The sequence below is a fragment of the Conger conger genome, chromosome 10 (assembly GCF_963514075.1).
Source record: "Conger conger chromosome 10, fConCon1.1, whole genome shotgun sequence".
Lineage (NCBI taxonomy): Eukaryota > Metazoa > Chordata > Actinopteri > Anguilliformes > Congridae > Conger > Conger conger.
This window is the reverse complement of record NC_083769.1, coordinates 53,881,888-53,898,147: the sequence shown is the minus strand read 5'-3', so window position 1 is coordinate 53,898,147 and position 16,260 is coordinate 53,881,888.

Here is a 16,260-nt window from a genome sequence, read left to right as displayed (position 1 = left end):
TATAGGTTTACTTTTTTTTTCATTTTCCACGGAAAAACCTTTTTCAACATGAAATTTTTTTTTCAGAATTTTTCATATTTTACTCATGAGACGATGGCTTTACCTATTTTTTCATTTTCCACGGAAAAACATTTTTCAACATAACATTTTTTTTTCAGAATTTTTCATATTTTACTCATGAGACGATGGCTTTACCTATTTTTTCATTTTCCACGAAAAACATTTTTTCAACATTAATCATTTTTTTGAGAATTTTTCATGTTTTAGTCATGAGACTATAGTTTTAGCTATTTTTTCATTTTCCACAAAACATTTTTTTTCAACATTAATAATTTTTTTGAGAATTTTTCATGTTTTACTCATAAGACGATAGTTTTACCAATTTTTTCATTTTACACTAAAAAATTTTTTTCAACATAACATTTTTTTTGGAGAATTTTTCATGTTTTTGTCATGAGACTATAGGTTTACTTTTTTTTTAATTTTCCACGGAAAAACCTTTTTCAACATGAAATTTTTTTTTCAGAATTTTTCATGTTTTACTCATTAGACGATGGCTTTACCTATTTTTTCATTTTCCACTAAAAAAAATTTTTCAACATAAAAATTTTTTTTGAGAATTTTTCATGTTTTAGTCATGAGACTATAGTTTTACCTATTTTTTCATTTTCCATGGAAAAACATTTTTTAACATAACATTTTTTTTCAACATTTTTCATGTTTTAGGCATAAAACTATAGTCTCATGTATTTTTTCATTTTCCACTAAAAATTTTTTTCAACATTAATAATTTTTTTGAGAATTTTTCATGTTTTACTCATAAGAAGATAGTTTTACCTATTTTTTCATTTTCCACTAAAAACATTTTTTCAACATTAATAATTTTTTTGAGAATTTTTCATGTTTTAGTCATGAGACTATAGTTTTACCTATTTCTTCATTTTCCACAAAAAAAAATTTTTCAACATAAAAATTTTTTTTGAGAATTTTTCATGCTTTAGTCATGAGACTATAGTTTTACCTATTTTTTCATTTTCCACCGAAAAACATTTTTCAAAATGAAATTTTTTTTTCAGAATTTTTCATGTTTTACTCATAAGACGATGGCTTTACCTATTTTTTCATTTTCCACTGAAAAACATTTTTCAACATAAAATTTTTTTTTCAGAATTTTTCATATTTTACTCATGAGACGATGGCTTTACCTATTTTTTAATTTTCCACTAAAAAATTTTTTTTCAACATTCATAATTTTTTGGAGAATTTTTCATGTTTTACTCATAAGACGATAGTTTTACCTATTTTTTCATTTTCCACTAAAAACATTTTTTCAACATTAATAATTTTTTTGAGAATTTTTCATGTTTTAGTCATGAGACTATAGGTCTTCCTTTTTTTTTCATTTTCCACGAAAAACATTTTTTCAACATTAATCATTTTTTTGAGAATTTTTCATGTTTTAGTCATGAGACTATAGTTTTACCTATTTTTTCATTTTCCACGGAAAAACCTTTTTCAACATGAAATTTTTTTTTCAGAATTTTTCATTTTTTTCTCATGAGACGATGGCTTTACCTATTTTTTCATTTTCCACGGAAAAACATTTTTCAACATAACATTTTTTTTTCAGAATTTTTCATATTTTACTCATGAGACGATGGCTTTACCTATTTTTTCATTTTCCACGAAAAACATTTTTTCAACATTAATCATTTTTTTGAGAATTTTTCATGTTTTAGTCATGAGACTATAGTTTTACCTATTTTTTCATTTTCCACAAAACATTTTTTTTCAACATTAATAATTTTTTTGAGAATTTTTCATGTTTTACTCATAAGACGATAGTTTTACCAATTTTTTCATTTTACACTAAAAAATTTTTTTCAACATAACATTTTTTTGGGAGAATTTTTCATGTTTTAGTCATGAGACTATAGGTTTACTTTTTTTTTAATTTTCCACGGAAAAACCTTTTTCAACATGAAATTTTTTTTCAGAATTTTTGATGTTTTACTCATTAGACGATGGCGTTACCTATTTTTTCATTTTCCACTAAAAAAAATTTTTCAACATAAAATTCTTTTTTGAGAATTTTTCATGTTTTAGTCATGAGACTATAGTTTTACCTATTTTTTCATTTTCAAAGGAAAAACATTTTTCAACATGAAATTTTTTTTTAAAATTTTTCATGTTTGACTCATAAGACGATGGCTTTACCTATTTTTTCATTTTCCACAAAAAACATTATTTCAACATTAATCATTTTTTTGAGAATTTTTCATGTTTTAGTCATGAGACTATAGTATTACCTATTTTTTCATTTTCCACGGAAAAACATTTTTCAACATGAAATTTTTTTTTAAAATTTTTCATGTTTTACTCATAAGACGATAGTTTTACCTATTTTTTCATTTTCCACTAAAAACATTTTTTCAACATTAATAATTTTTTTGAGAATTTTTCATGTTTTAGTCATGAGACTATAGTTTTACCTATTTTTTCATTTTCCACCGAAAAACATTTTTCAAAATGAAATTTTTTTTTCAGAATTTTTCATGTTTTACTCATAAGACGATGGCTTTACCTATTTTTTCATTTTCCACTGAAAAACATTTTTCAACATAAAATTTTTTTTTCAGAATTTTTCATATTTTACTCATGAGACGATGGCTTTACCTATTTTTTCATTTTCCACAAAAAACATTATTTCAACATTAATCATTTTTTTGAGAATTTTTCATGTTTTACTCATAAGACTATAGTTTTACCAATTTTTTTATTTTCCATGGAAAAACATTTTTCAACATAAAATTTTTTTTCAACATTTTTCATGTTTTAGGCATAAAACTATAGTATCATGTATTTTTTCATTTTCCACTAAAAACATTTTTTCAACATTAATAATTTTTTTGAGAATTTTTCATGTTTTAGTCATGAGACTATAGGTTTACCTTTTTTTTCATTTTCCACGGAAAAACATTTTTCAACATGAAATTTTTTTTTCAGAATTTTTCATGTTTTACTCATAAGACGATGGATTTACCTATTTTTTCATTTTCCACTAAAAAAATTTTTTCAACCTGAAATTTTTTTTGAGAATTTTTCATGTTTTACTCATAAGACGATAGTTTTACCTATTTTTTCATTTTCCACGGAAAAACATTTTTCAGCATGAAATTTTTTTTTCAGAATTTTTCATGTTTTACTCATGAGACGATGGCTTTACCTATTTTTTCATTTTCTACTAAAAAAATTTTTTCAACATAAAATTTTTTTTTGAGAATGTTTCATGTTTTAGTCATGAGACTATAGTTTTACCTATTTTTTCATTTTCCACGGAAAAACATTTTTCAACATGAAATTTTTTTTTCAGAATTTTTCATGTTTTACTCATAAGACGATGGCTTTACCTATTTTTTCATTTTCCACGGAAAAACATTTTTCAGCATGAAATTTTTTTTTCAGAATTTTTCATGTTTTACTCATAAGACGATAGTTTTACCTATTTTTTCATTTTCCACGAAAAACATTTTTTCAACATTAATCATTTTTTTGAGAATTTTTCATGTTTTACTCATAAGACGATGGTTTTACCTATTTTTTCATTTTCCACGGAAAAACATTTTTTCAACATTAATAATTTTTTTGAGAATTTTTCATGTTTTTGTCATGAGACTATAGTTTTACCTTTTTTTTCATTTTCCATGGAAAAACATTTTTTAACATGACATTTTTTTTCAACATTTTTCATGTTTTAGGCATAAAACTATAGTCTCATGTATTTTTTTATTTCCCACTAAAAAAATTTTTCAACATTAATAATTTTTTTCAGAATTTTTCATGTTTTAGTCATGAGACTAAAGGTTTACCTTTTTTTTCATTTTCCACGAAAAACATTTTTTCAACATTAATCATTTTTTTGAGAATTTTTCATGTTTTACTCATAAGACGATAGTTTTACCTATTTTTTCATTTTCCACGGAAAAACATTTTTCAACATAACATTTTTTTTCAACATTTTTCATGTTTTAGGCATAAAACTATAGTCTCATGTATTTTTTCATTTTCCACAAAAAATTTTTTTCAACATTAATAATTTTTTTGAGAATTTTTCATGTTTTACTCATAAGACGATAGTTTTACCTTTTTTTTCATTTTCCACGGAAAAACCTTTTTCAACATGAAATTTTTTTTTCAGAATTTTTCATGTTTTACTCATAAGACGATAGTTTTACCTATTTTTTCATTTTCCACTAAATTTTTTTTTGCAAATTTAATCATTTTTTTGAGAATTTTTCATGTTTTAGTCATGAGACTATAGTTTTACCTATTTTTTCATTTTCCACGGAAAAACATTTTTCAATATGAAATTTTTTTTGAGAATTTTTCATGTTTTACTCATAAGACGATAGTTTTACCTATTTTTTCATTTGCCACGAAAAACATTTTTTCAACATTAATCATTTTTTTGAGAATTTTTCATGTTTTAGTCATAAGACGATGGCTTTACCTATTTTTTCATTTTCCACAAAAAAAACCTTTTTCAACATGAAATTTTTTTTTCAGAATTTTTCATGTTTTACTCATAAGACGATGGCTTTACCTATTTTTTCATTTTCCACTGAAAAACATTTTTCAACATAAAATTTTTTTTTCAGAATTTTTCATATTTTACTCATGAGACGATGGCTTTACCTATTTTTTAATTTTCCACTAAAAAAAAATTTTCAACATAAAATTTTTTTTTGAGAATTTTTCATGTTTTAGTCATGAGACTATAGTTTTACCTATTTTTTCATTTTCAAAGGAAAAACATTTTTCAACATGAAATTATTTTTTCAGAATTTTTCATGTTTGACTCATAAGACGATGGCTTTACCTATTTTTTCATTTTCCACAAAAAACATTATTTCAACATTAATCATTTTTTTGAGAATTTTTCATGTTTTACTCATAAGACTATAGTTTTACCAATTTTTTTATTTTCCATGGAAAAACATTTTTCAACATAAAATTTTTTTTCAACATTTTTCATGTTTTAGGCATAAAACTATAGTCTCATGTATTTTTTCATTTTCCACTAAAAACATTTTTTCAACATTAATAATTTTTTTGAGAATTTTTCATGTTTTAGTCATGAGACTATAGGTTTACCTTTTTTTTCATTTTCCACGGAAAAACATTTTTCAACATGAAATTTTTTTTTCAGAATTTTTCATGTTTTACTCATAAGACGATGGCTTTACCTATTTTTTCATTTTCCACTAAAAAAATTTTTTCAACCTGAAATTTTTTTTCAGAATGTTTCATGTTTTAGTCATGAGACTATAGTTTTACCTATTTTTTCATTTTCCACGGAAAAACATTTTTCAACATGAAATTTTTTTTTCAGAATTTTTCATGTTTTACTCATAAGACGATGGCTTTACCTATTTTTTCATTTTCCACGGAAAAACATTTTTCAGCATGAAATTTTTTTTTCAGAATTTTTCATGTTTTACTCATAAGACGATAGTTTTACCTATTTTTTCATTTTCCACGAAAAACATTTTTTCAACATTAATCATTTTTTTGAGAATTTTTCATGTTTTACTCATAAGACGATGGTTTTACCTATTTTTTCATTTTCCACGGAAAAACATTTTTTCAACATTAATAATTTTTTTGAGAATTTTTCATGTTTTTGTCATGAGACTATAGTTTTACCTTTTTTTTCATTTTCCATGGAAAAACATTTTTTAACATGACATTTTTTTTCAACATTTTTCATGTTTTAGGCATAAAACTATAGTCTCATGTATTTTTTTATTTCCCACTAAAAATTTTTTTCAACATTAATAATTTTTTTCAGAATTTTTCATGTTTTAGTCATGAGACTAAAGGTTTACCTTTTTTTTCATTTTCCACGAAAAACATTTTTTCAACATTAATCATTTTTTTGAGAATTTTTCATGTTTTACTCATAAGACGATAGTTTTACCTATTTTTTCATTTTCCACGGAAAAACATTTTTCAACATAACATTTTTTTTCAACATTTTTCATGTTTTAGGCATAAAACTATAGTCTCATGTATTTTTTCATTTTCCACAAAAAATTTTTTTCAACATTAATAATTTTTTTGAGAATTTTTCATGTTTTACTCATAAGACGATAGTTTTACCTTTTTTTTCATTTTCCACGGAAAAACCTTTTTCAACATGAAATTTTTTTTTCAGAATTTTTCATGTTTTACTCATAAGACGATAGTTTTACCTATTTTTTCATTTTCCACTAAATTTTTTTTTGCAAATTTAATCATTTTTTTGAGAATTTTTCATGTTTTAGTCATGAGACTATAGTTTTACCTATTTTTTCATTTTCCACGGAAAAACATTTTTCAATATGAAATTTTTTTTGAGAATTTTTCATGTTTTACTCATAAGACGATAGTTTTACCTATTTTTTCATTTGCCACGAAAAACATTTTTTCAACATTAATCATTTTTTTGAGAATTTTTCATGTTTTAGTCATAAGACGATGGCTTTACCTATTTTTTCATTTTCCACAAAAAAAACCTTTTTCAACATGAAATTTTTTTTTCAGAATTTTTCATGTTTTACTCATAAGACGATGGCTTTACCTATTTTTTCATTTTCCACTGAAAAACATTTTTCAACATAAAATTTTTTTTTCAGAATTTTTCATATTTTACTCATGAGACGATGGCTTTACCTATTTTTTAATTTTCCACTAAAAAAAAATTTTCAACATAAAATTTTTTTTTGAGAATTTTTCATGTTTTAGTCATGAGACTATAGTTTTACCTATTTTTTCATTTTCAAAGGAAAAACATTTTTCAACATGAAATTATTTTTTCAGAATTTTTCATGTTTGACTCATAAGACGATGGCTTTACCTATTTTTTCATTTTCCACAAAAAACATTATTTCAACATTAATCATTTTTTTGAGAATTTTTCATGTTTTACTCATAAGACTATAGTTTTACCAATTTTTTTATTTTCCACGGAAAAAACATTTTTCAACATAAATTTTTTTTTGAAAATTTTTCATGTTTTACTCATAAGACTATAGTTTTACCTATTTTTTCATTTTCCATGGAAAAAAATTTTTTGACGACATTTTTTTTCAACATTTTTCATGTTTTAGGCATAAAACTATAGTCTCATGTATTTTTTCATTTTCCACAAAAAATTTTTTTCAACATTAATAATTTTTTGGAGAATTTTTCATGTTTTACTCATAAGACGATAGTTTTACCTATTTTTTCATTTTCCACTAAAAACATTTTTTCAACATTAATAATTTTTTTGAGAATTTTTCATGTTTTAGTCATGAGACTATAGGTTTTCCTTTTTTTTTCATTTTCCACGAAAAACATTTTTTCAACATTAATCATTTTTTTGAGAATTTTTCATGTTTTAGTCATGAGACTATAGTTTTACCTATTTTTTCATTTTCCACGGAAAAACATTTTTCAACATGAAACTTTTTTTTCAAAATTTTTCATGTTTTACTCATAAGACGATAGTTTTACCTATTTTTTCATTTTCCACGAAAAACATTTTTTCAACATTAATCATTTTTTTGAGAATTTTTCATGTTTTAGTCATGAGACTATAGGTTTACCTTTTTTTTCATTTTCCACTAAAAACATTTTTTCAACATTAATAATTTTTTTGAGAATTTTTCATGTTTTAGTAATGAGACTATAGGTTTACCTTTTTTTTCATTTTCCACTAAAAACATTTTTTCAACATTAATAATTTTTTTCAGAATTTTTCATGTTTTAGTCATGAGACGATGGCTTTACCTATTTTTTCATTTTCCACGGAAAAACATTTTTCAACATAACATTTTTTTTTCAGAATTTTTCATATTTTACTCATGAGACGATGGCTTTACCTATTTTTTCATTTTCCACGGAAAAACATTTTTCAACATAACATTTTTTTTTCAGAATTTTTCATATTTTACTCATGAGACGATGGCTTTACCTATTTTTTCATTTTCCACGAAAAACATTTTTTCAACATTAATCATTTTTTTGAGAATTTTTCATGTTTTAGTCATGAGACTATAGTTTTACCTATTTTTTCATTTTCCACGGAAAAACATTTTTCAACATAAAATTTTTTTTGAGAATTTTTCATGTTTTACTCCTAAGACGATGGTTTTACCTATTTTTTCATTTTCCACAAAACATTTTTTTTCAACATTAATAATTTTTTTGAGAATTTTTCATGTTTTACTCATAAGACGATAGTTTTACCAATTTTTTCATTTTACACTAAAAATTTTTTTTCAACATAACATTTTTTTTGGAGAATTTTTCATGTTTTAGTCATGAGACTATAGGTTTACTTTTTTTTTAATTTTCCACGGAAAAACCTTTTTCAACATGAAATTTTTTTTTCAGAATTTTTCATGTTTTACTCATTAGACGATGGCTTTACCTATTTTTTCATTTTCCACTAAAAAAATTTTTTCAACATAAACATTTTTTTTGAGAATTTTTCATGTTTTAGTCATGAGACTATAGTTTTACCTATTTTTTCATTTTCAAAGGAAAAACATTTTTCAACATGAAATTTTTTTTTCAGAATTTTTCATGTTTGACTCATAAGACGATGGCTTTACCTATTTTTTCATTTTCCACAAAAAACATTTTTTCAACATTAATCATTTTTTTTAAAATTTTTCATGTTTTACTCATAAGACGATAGTTTTACCTATTTTTTCATTTTCCACGGAAAAACATTTTTCAACATAACATTTTTTTTTCAGTATTTTTCATATTTTACTCATGAGATGATGGCTTTACCTATTTTTTCATTTTCCATGGAAAAACATTTTTCAACATGAAATTTTTTTTTCAGAATTTTTCATATTTTACTCATTAGACGATGGCTTTACCTATTTTTTCATTTTCCACGGAAAAACATTTTTCAACATAAAATTTTTTTTCAACATTAATCATTTTTTTGAGAATTTTTCATGTTTTACTCATAAGACGATAGATTTACCTCTTTTTTCATTTTCCACTAAAAACATTTTTTCAACATTAATAATTTTTTTGAGAATTTTTCATGTTTTAGTCATGAGACTATAGGTTTACCTTTTTTTTCATTTTCCACGAAAAACATTTTTTCAACATTAATCATTTTTTTGAGAATTTTTCATGTTTTACTCATGAGACGATGGCTTTACCAATTTTTTCATTTTGCACTAAACAAAATTTTTCAACATAAAATTTTTTTTTGAGAATTTTTCATGTTTTAGTCATGAGACTATAGTTTTACCTATTTTTTCATTTTCCACGGAAAAACATTTTTCAACATAAAAATTTTTTTGAGAATTTTTCATGTTTTACTCATAAGACGATGGTTTTACCTATTTTTTCATTTTCCACAAAACATTTTTTTTCAACATTAATAATTTTTTTGAGAATTTTTCATGTTTTACTCATAAGACGATAGTTTTACCAATTTTTTCATTTTACACTAAAAATTTTTTTTCAACATAACATTTTTTTTGGAGAATTTTTCATGTTTTAGTCATGAGACTATAGGTTAACTTTTTTTTTAATTTTCCACGGAAAAACATTTTTCAAAATGAAATTTTTTTTTCAGAATTTTTCATATTTTACTAATGAGATGATGGCTTTACCTATTTTTTCATTTTCCACGGAAAAACATTTTTCAACATAAATTTTTTTTTCAACATTTTTCATGTTTTAGGCATAAAACTATAGTCTCATGTATTTTTTCATTTTCCACAAAAATTTTTTTTCAACATTAATAATTTTTTTGAGAATTTTTCAAGTTTTAGTCATGAGACTATAGTTTTACCTATTTTTTCATTTTCCACGGAAAAACCTTTTTCAACATGAAATTTTTTTTTCAGAATTTTTCATGTTTTACTCATGAGATGATGGCTTTACCTTTTTTTCATTTTCCACTAAAAAAAAATTTTCAACATGAAAATTTTTTTGGAGAATTTTTCATGTTTTAGTCATGAGACTATAGTTTTACCTATTTTTTCATTTTCCACGGAAAAACATTTTTCAACATGAAATTTTTTTTGAGAATTTTTCATGTTTTACTCATAAGACGATAGTTTTACCTATTTTTTCATTTTCCACGAAAAACATTTTTTCAACATTAATCATTTTTTTGAGAATTTTTCATGTTTTAGTCATGAGACTATAGTTTTACCTATTTTTGTATTTTCCACTAAAAACATTTTTTCAACATAAAAATTTTTTTTGAGAATTTTTCATGTTTTAGTCATGAGACTATAGTTTTACCTATTTTTTCATTTTCCACGGAAACACCTTTTTCAAAATGAAATTTTTTTTCAGAATTTTTCATGTTTTACTCATAAGACGATGGCTTTACCCATTTTTTCATTTTCCACAAAAAAAATTTTTTCAACATAAAAATTTTTTTTGAGAATTTTTCATGTTTTACTCATAACACGATAGTTTTACCTATTTGTTCATTTTCCACGAAAAACAATTTTTCAACATTAATCATTTTTTTGAGAATTTTTCATGTTTTAGTCATGAGACTAGTTTTACCTATTTTTTCATTTTCCACTAAAAACATTTTTTCAACATTAATCATTTTTTTGAGAATTTTTCATGTTTTACTCATGAGACGATGGCTTTACCAATTTTTTCATTTTCCACTAAAAAAATTTTTTCAACATAAAAATTTTTTTTGAGAATTTTTCATGTTTTAGTCATGAGACTATAGTTTTACCTATTTTTTCATTTTCCACCGAAAAACATTTTTCAAAATGAAATTTTTTTTTCAGAATTTTTCATGTTTTACTCATAAGACGATGGCTTTTCCCATTTTTTCATTTTCCACGAAAAACATTTTTTCAACATCAATCATTTTTTTGAGAATTTTTCATGTTTTAGTCATGAGACTATAGTTTTACCTATTTTTTCATTTTCCATGGAAATTTTTTTTTTCAACATTAATAGATTTTTGGAGAATTTTTCATGTTTTACTCATAAGACGATAGTTTTACCTATTTTTTCATTTTCCACTAAAAACATTTTTTCAACATTAATAATTTTTTTCAGAATTTTTCATGTTTTAGTCATGAGACTACAGGTTTTCCTTTTTTTTCATTTTCCATGGAAAAAAATTTTTTAACATGAAATTTTTTTTACACCATTTTTCATGTTTTAGGCATAAAACTATAGTCTCATGTATTTTTTCATTTTCCACTAAAATTTTTTTTCAACATTAATAATTTTTTTGAGAATTTTACATGTTTTAGTCATGAGACTATAGGTTTACCTTTTTTTTCATTTTCTACGAAAAACATTTTTTCAACATTAATCATTTTTTTGAGAATTTTTCATGTTTTACTCATAAGACGATAGTTTAACCAATTTTTTCATTTTCCACTAAAAAATTTTTTTCAACATTAAAATTTTTTTTGAGAATTTTTAATGTTTTAGTCATGAGACTACAGTTTTACCTATTTTTTCATTTTCCACGGAAAAACATTTTTCAAAATGAAATTTTTTTTTCAGAATTTTTCATGTTTTACTCATAAGACGATGGCTTTACCTATTTTTTCATTTTCCACGAAAAACATTTTTTCAACATTAATCATTTTTTTGAGAATTTTTCATGTTTTAGTCATGAGACTATAGTTTTACCTATTTTTTCATTTTCCACGGAAAAACATTTTTCAACATAAAATTTTTTTTGAGAATTTTTCATGTTTTACTCATTAGACGATGGTTTTACCTATTTTGTCATTTTCCACAAAACATTTTTTTTCAACATTAATCATTTTTTTGAGAATTTTTTATGTTTTACTCATAAGACGATAGTTTTACCAATTTTTTCATTTTACACTAAAAAATTTTTTTCAACATAACATTTTTTTTTGAGAATTTTTCATGTTTTAGTCATGAGACTATAGGTTTACCTTTTATTTCATTTTCCACAAAAAATTTTTTTTTGAGAATTTTTCATTTTTTTGAGAATTTTTCATGTTTTACTCATAACACGATAGTTTTACCTATTTTTTCATTTTCCACGAAAAACATTTTTTCAACATCAATCATTTTTTTGAGAATTTTTCATGTTTTAGTCATGAGACTATAGTTTTACCTATTTTTTCATTTTCCATGGAAAAATTTTTTTTCAGCATTAATAATTTTTTGGAGAATTTTTCATGTTTTACTCATAAGACGATAGTTTTACCTATTTTTTCATTTTCCACTAAAAACATTTTTTCAACATTAAGAATTTTTTTGAGAATTTTTCATGTTTTAGTCATGAGACTATAGGTTTTCCTTTTTTTTCATTTTCCATGGAAAAAAAATTTTTAACATGAAATTTTTTTTACACCATTTTTCATGTTTTAGGCATAAAACTATAGTCTCATGTATTTTTTCATTTTCCACTAAAAATTTTTTTCAACATTAATAATTTTTTTGAGAATTTTTCATGTTTTAGTCATGAGACTATAGGTTTACCTTTTTTTTCATTTTCTACGAAAAACATTTATTCAACATTAATCATTTTTTTGAGAATTTTTCATGTTTTACTCATAAGACGATAGTTTTACCAATTTTTTCATTTTCCACTAAACAAAATTTTTCAACATAAATTTTTTTTTTGAGAATTTTTCACGTTTTAGTCATGAGACTATAGGTTTACCTTTTTTTTCATTTTCCACAAAAAATTTTTTTTAGAGAATTTTTCATTTTTTTGAGAATTTTTCATGTTTTACTCATAACACGATAGTTTTACCTATTTTTTCATTTTCCACGAAAAACATTTTTTCAACATCAATCATTTTTTTGAGAATTTTTCATGTTTTAGTCATGAGACTATAGTTTTACCTATTTTTTCATTTTCCATGGAAAAATTTTTTTTCAACATTAATTATTTTTTTGAGAATTTTTCATGTTTTAGTCATGAGACTATAGGTTATCCTTTTTTTTCATTTTCCATGGAAAAAAATTTTTTTACATGAAATTTTTTTTACCCCATTTTTCATGTTTTAGGCATAAAACTATAGTCTCATGTATTTTTTCATTTTCCACTAAAAAAATTTTTCAACATTAATAATTTTTTTGAGAATTTTTCATGTTTTAGTCATGAGACTATAGGTTTACCTTTTTTTTCATTTTCTACGAAAAACATTTTTTCAACATTAATCATTTTTTTGAGAATTTTTCATGTTTTACTCATAAGACGATAGTTTTACCAATTTTTTCATTTTCCACTAAAAAATTTTTTTCAACATTAAAATTTTTTTTGAGAATTTTTAATGTTTTAGTCATGAGACTATAGTTTTACCTATTTTTTCATTTTCCACGGAAAAACATTTTTCAACATAAAATCTTTTTTCAACATTTTTCATGTTTTAGGCATAAAACTATAGTCTCATGTATTTTTTCATTAACCACAAAAATTTTTCAACATTAATCATTTTTTTGAGAATTTTTCATGTTTTACTCATAAGACGATAGTTTTACCTATTTTTTCATTTTCCACGAAAAACATTTTTTCAACATTAATCATTTTTTTGAGAATTTTTCATGTTTTAGTCATGAGACTATAGTTTTACCTATTTTTTCATTTTCCACGGAAAAACATTTTTCAACATAAAATCTTTTTTCAACATTTTTCATGTTTTAGGCATAAAACTATAGTCTCATGTATTTTTTCATTAACCACAAAAATTTTTCAACATTAATAATTTTTTTGAGAATTTTTCATGTTTTACTCATAAGACGATGGCTTTACCTATTTTTTCATTTTCCACTAAAAAAAATTTTTCAACATAAAATTTTTTTTTGAACATTTTTCATGTTTTAGTCATGAGACTATAGTTTTACCTATTTTTTCATTTTCCATGAAAAACATTTTTCAACATGAAATTTTTTTTCAACATTTTTCATGCTTTAGGCATAAAACTATAGTCTCATGTATTTTTTCATTTTCCACTAAAATTTTTTTCAAGATAAAATATTTTTTAAAAATTTTTCATGTTTTACTCATAAGACTATAGTTTTACCTATTTTTTTCATTTTCCATGGAAAAACATTTTTCAACATAAAATTTTTTTTCAACATTTTTCATGTTTTAGGCATAAAACTATAGTCTCATGTATTTTTTCATTTTCCACAAAAAAAAACGATGGTTTTACCTATTTTTTCATTTTCCACTAAAAACATTTTTTCAACATAAAATTTTTTTTTGAGAATTTTTCATGTTTTAGTCATGAGACTATAGTTTTACCTATTTTTTCATTTTCCACGGAAAAACATTTTTCAACATGAAATTTTTTTTTCAGAATTTTTCATGTTTTACTCATAAGACGATGGCTTTACCTATTTTTGCATTTTCCACAAAAAAAATTTTTTCAACATAAAATTTTTTTTTTAGAATTTTTCATGTTTTAGTCTTGAGACTATAGTTTTACCTATTTTTTCATTTTCCACGGAAAAACGTTTTTCAACATGAAATTTTTTTTGAGAATTTTTCATGTTTTACTCATAAGACGATGGTTTTACGTATTTTTTCATTTTCCACTGAAAAACATTTTTCAACATAAAATTTTTTTTTGAGAATTTTTCATGTTTTAGTCATAAGACTATAGTTTTATCTATTTTTTCGTTTTCCACCGAAAAACATTTTTCAACATTAATCATTTTTTTCAGAATTTTTCATGTTTTACTCATGAGACTATAGTTTTACCTATTTTTTCATTTTCCACTACAAACATTTTTTAAACATTAATAATTTTTTAAAAAAATTTTTCCTGTTTTACTCATTAGAATATAGTTTTACCTATTTTTTCATTTTCCACTAAAAACATTTTTTCAACATTAATAATTTTTTTGAGAATTTTTCATGTTTTACTCATGAGACTATAGTTTTACCAATTTTTTCATTTTCCACTAAAAACATTTTTTCAACATTAATAATTTTTTTGAGAATGTTTCATGTTTTACTCATAAGACGATACTTTTACCAATTTTTTCATTTTCCACTAAAAATTTTTTTTCAACATTAATAATTTTTTTGAGAATTTTTCATGTTTTACTCATGAGACGATACTTTTACCTATTTTTTCATTTTCCACTAAAAACATTTTTCAACACCCGCGAAATCGCGGACTCGCGAACACCCGCGAAATCGCAGACTCGCGAAATCGCGGACTCGCGAACACTTGCGAAATCGCGGACTCGCGAACACCCGCGAAATCGCAGACTCGCGAAATCGCGGACTCGCGAAAACTCGCGAAATCGCGGACTCGCGAAATCACGGACTCGCGAAATCGCGGACTCGCGAAATCACGGACTCGCGAAATCGCGGACTCGCGAACACTCCCGAAATCGCGGACTCGCGAACACACGCGAAATCGCGGACTCGCGGACTAGTGAAATCGCGGACTCGCGAACACTCGCGAAATCGCAGACTCGCGAACACTCCCCAAATCGCGGACTCGGGAAATCGCGGACTCGCGGACTCGCGAAATCACGGACTCGGGAAATCGCAGACTCGCGAACACTCCCGAAATCGCGGACTCGCGAACACCCGCGAAATCGCGGACTCGCGAACACCCGCGAAATCACGGACTCGCAAAATCACGGACTCGCGAAATCGCGGACTCGCGAACACCCGCGAAATCGCGGATTCGCGAAATCGCGGACTCGCGAACACTCGCGAAATCGCGGACTCGCGAAATCACGGACTCGCGAACACTCCCGAAATCGCGGACTCGCGAACACCCGCGAAATCGCGGACTCGCGAACACACGCGAAATCGCGGACTGGCGAACACTCCCGAAATCGCGGACTCGCGAACAACCGCGAAATCGCGGACTCGCGAACACTCGCGAAATCGCGGACTCGCGAAATCGCGGACTCGCGAAAACTCCCGAAATCGCGGACTCGCGAACACTCCCGAAATCGCGGACTCGCGAAATCACGGACTCGCGAAATCGCGGACTCGCGAACACTCCCGAAATCGCGGACTCGCGAACTCCCGCGAAATCTCGGACTCGCGTAATCGCGGACTCGCGAACACTCGCGAATTCGCGGACTCGCGAACACTCCCGAAATCGCGGACTCGCGAACACTCCCGAAATCGCGGACTCGCGAACACCCGCGAAATCGCGGACTCGCGAAATCACGGACTCGCGAACACTCCCGAAATCGCGGCGTCGCGAACACCCGCGAAATCGCGGACTCGCGAATACCCGC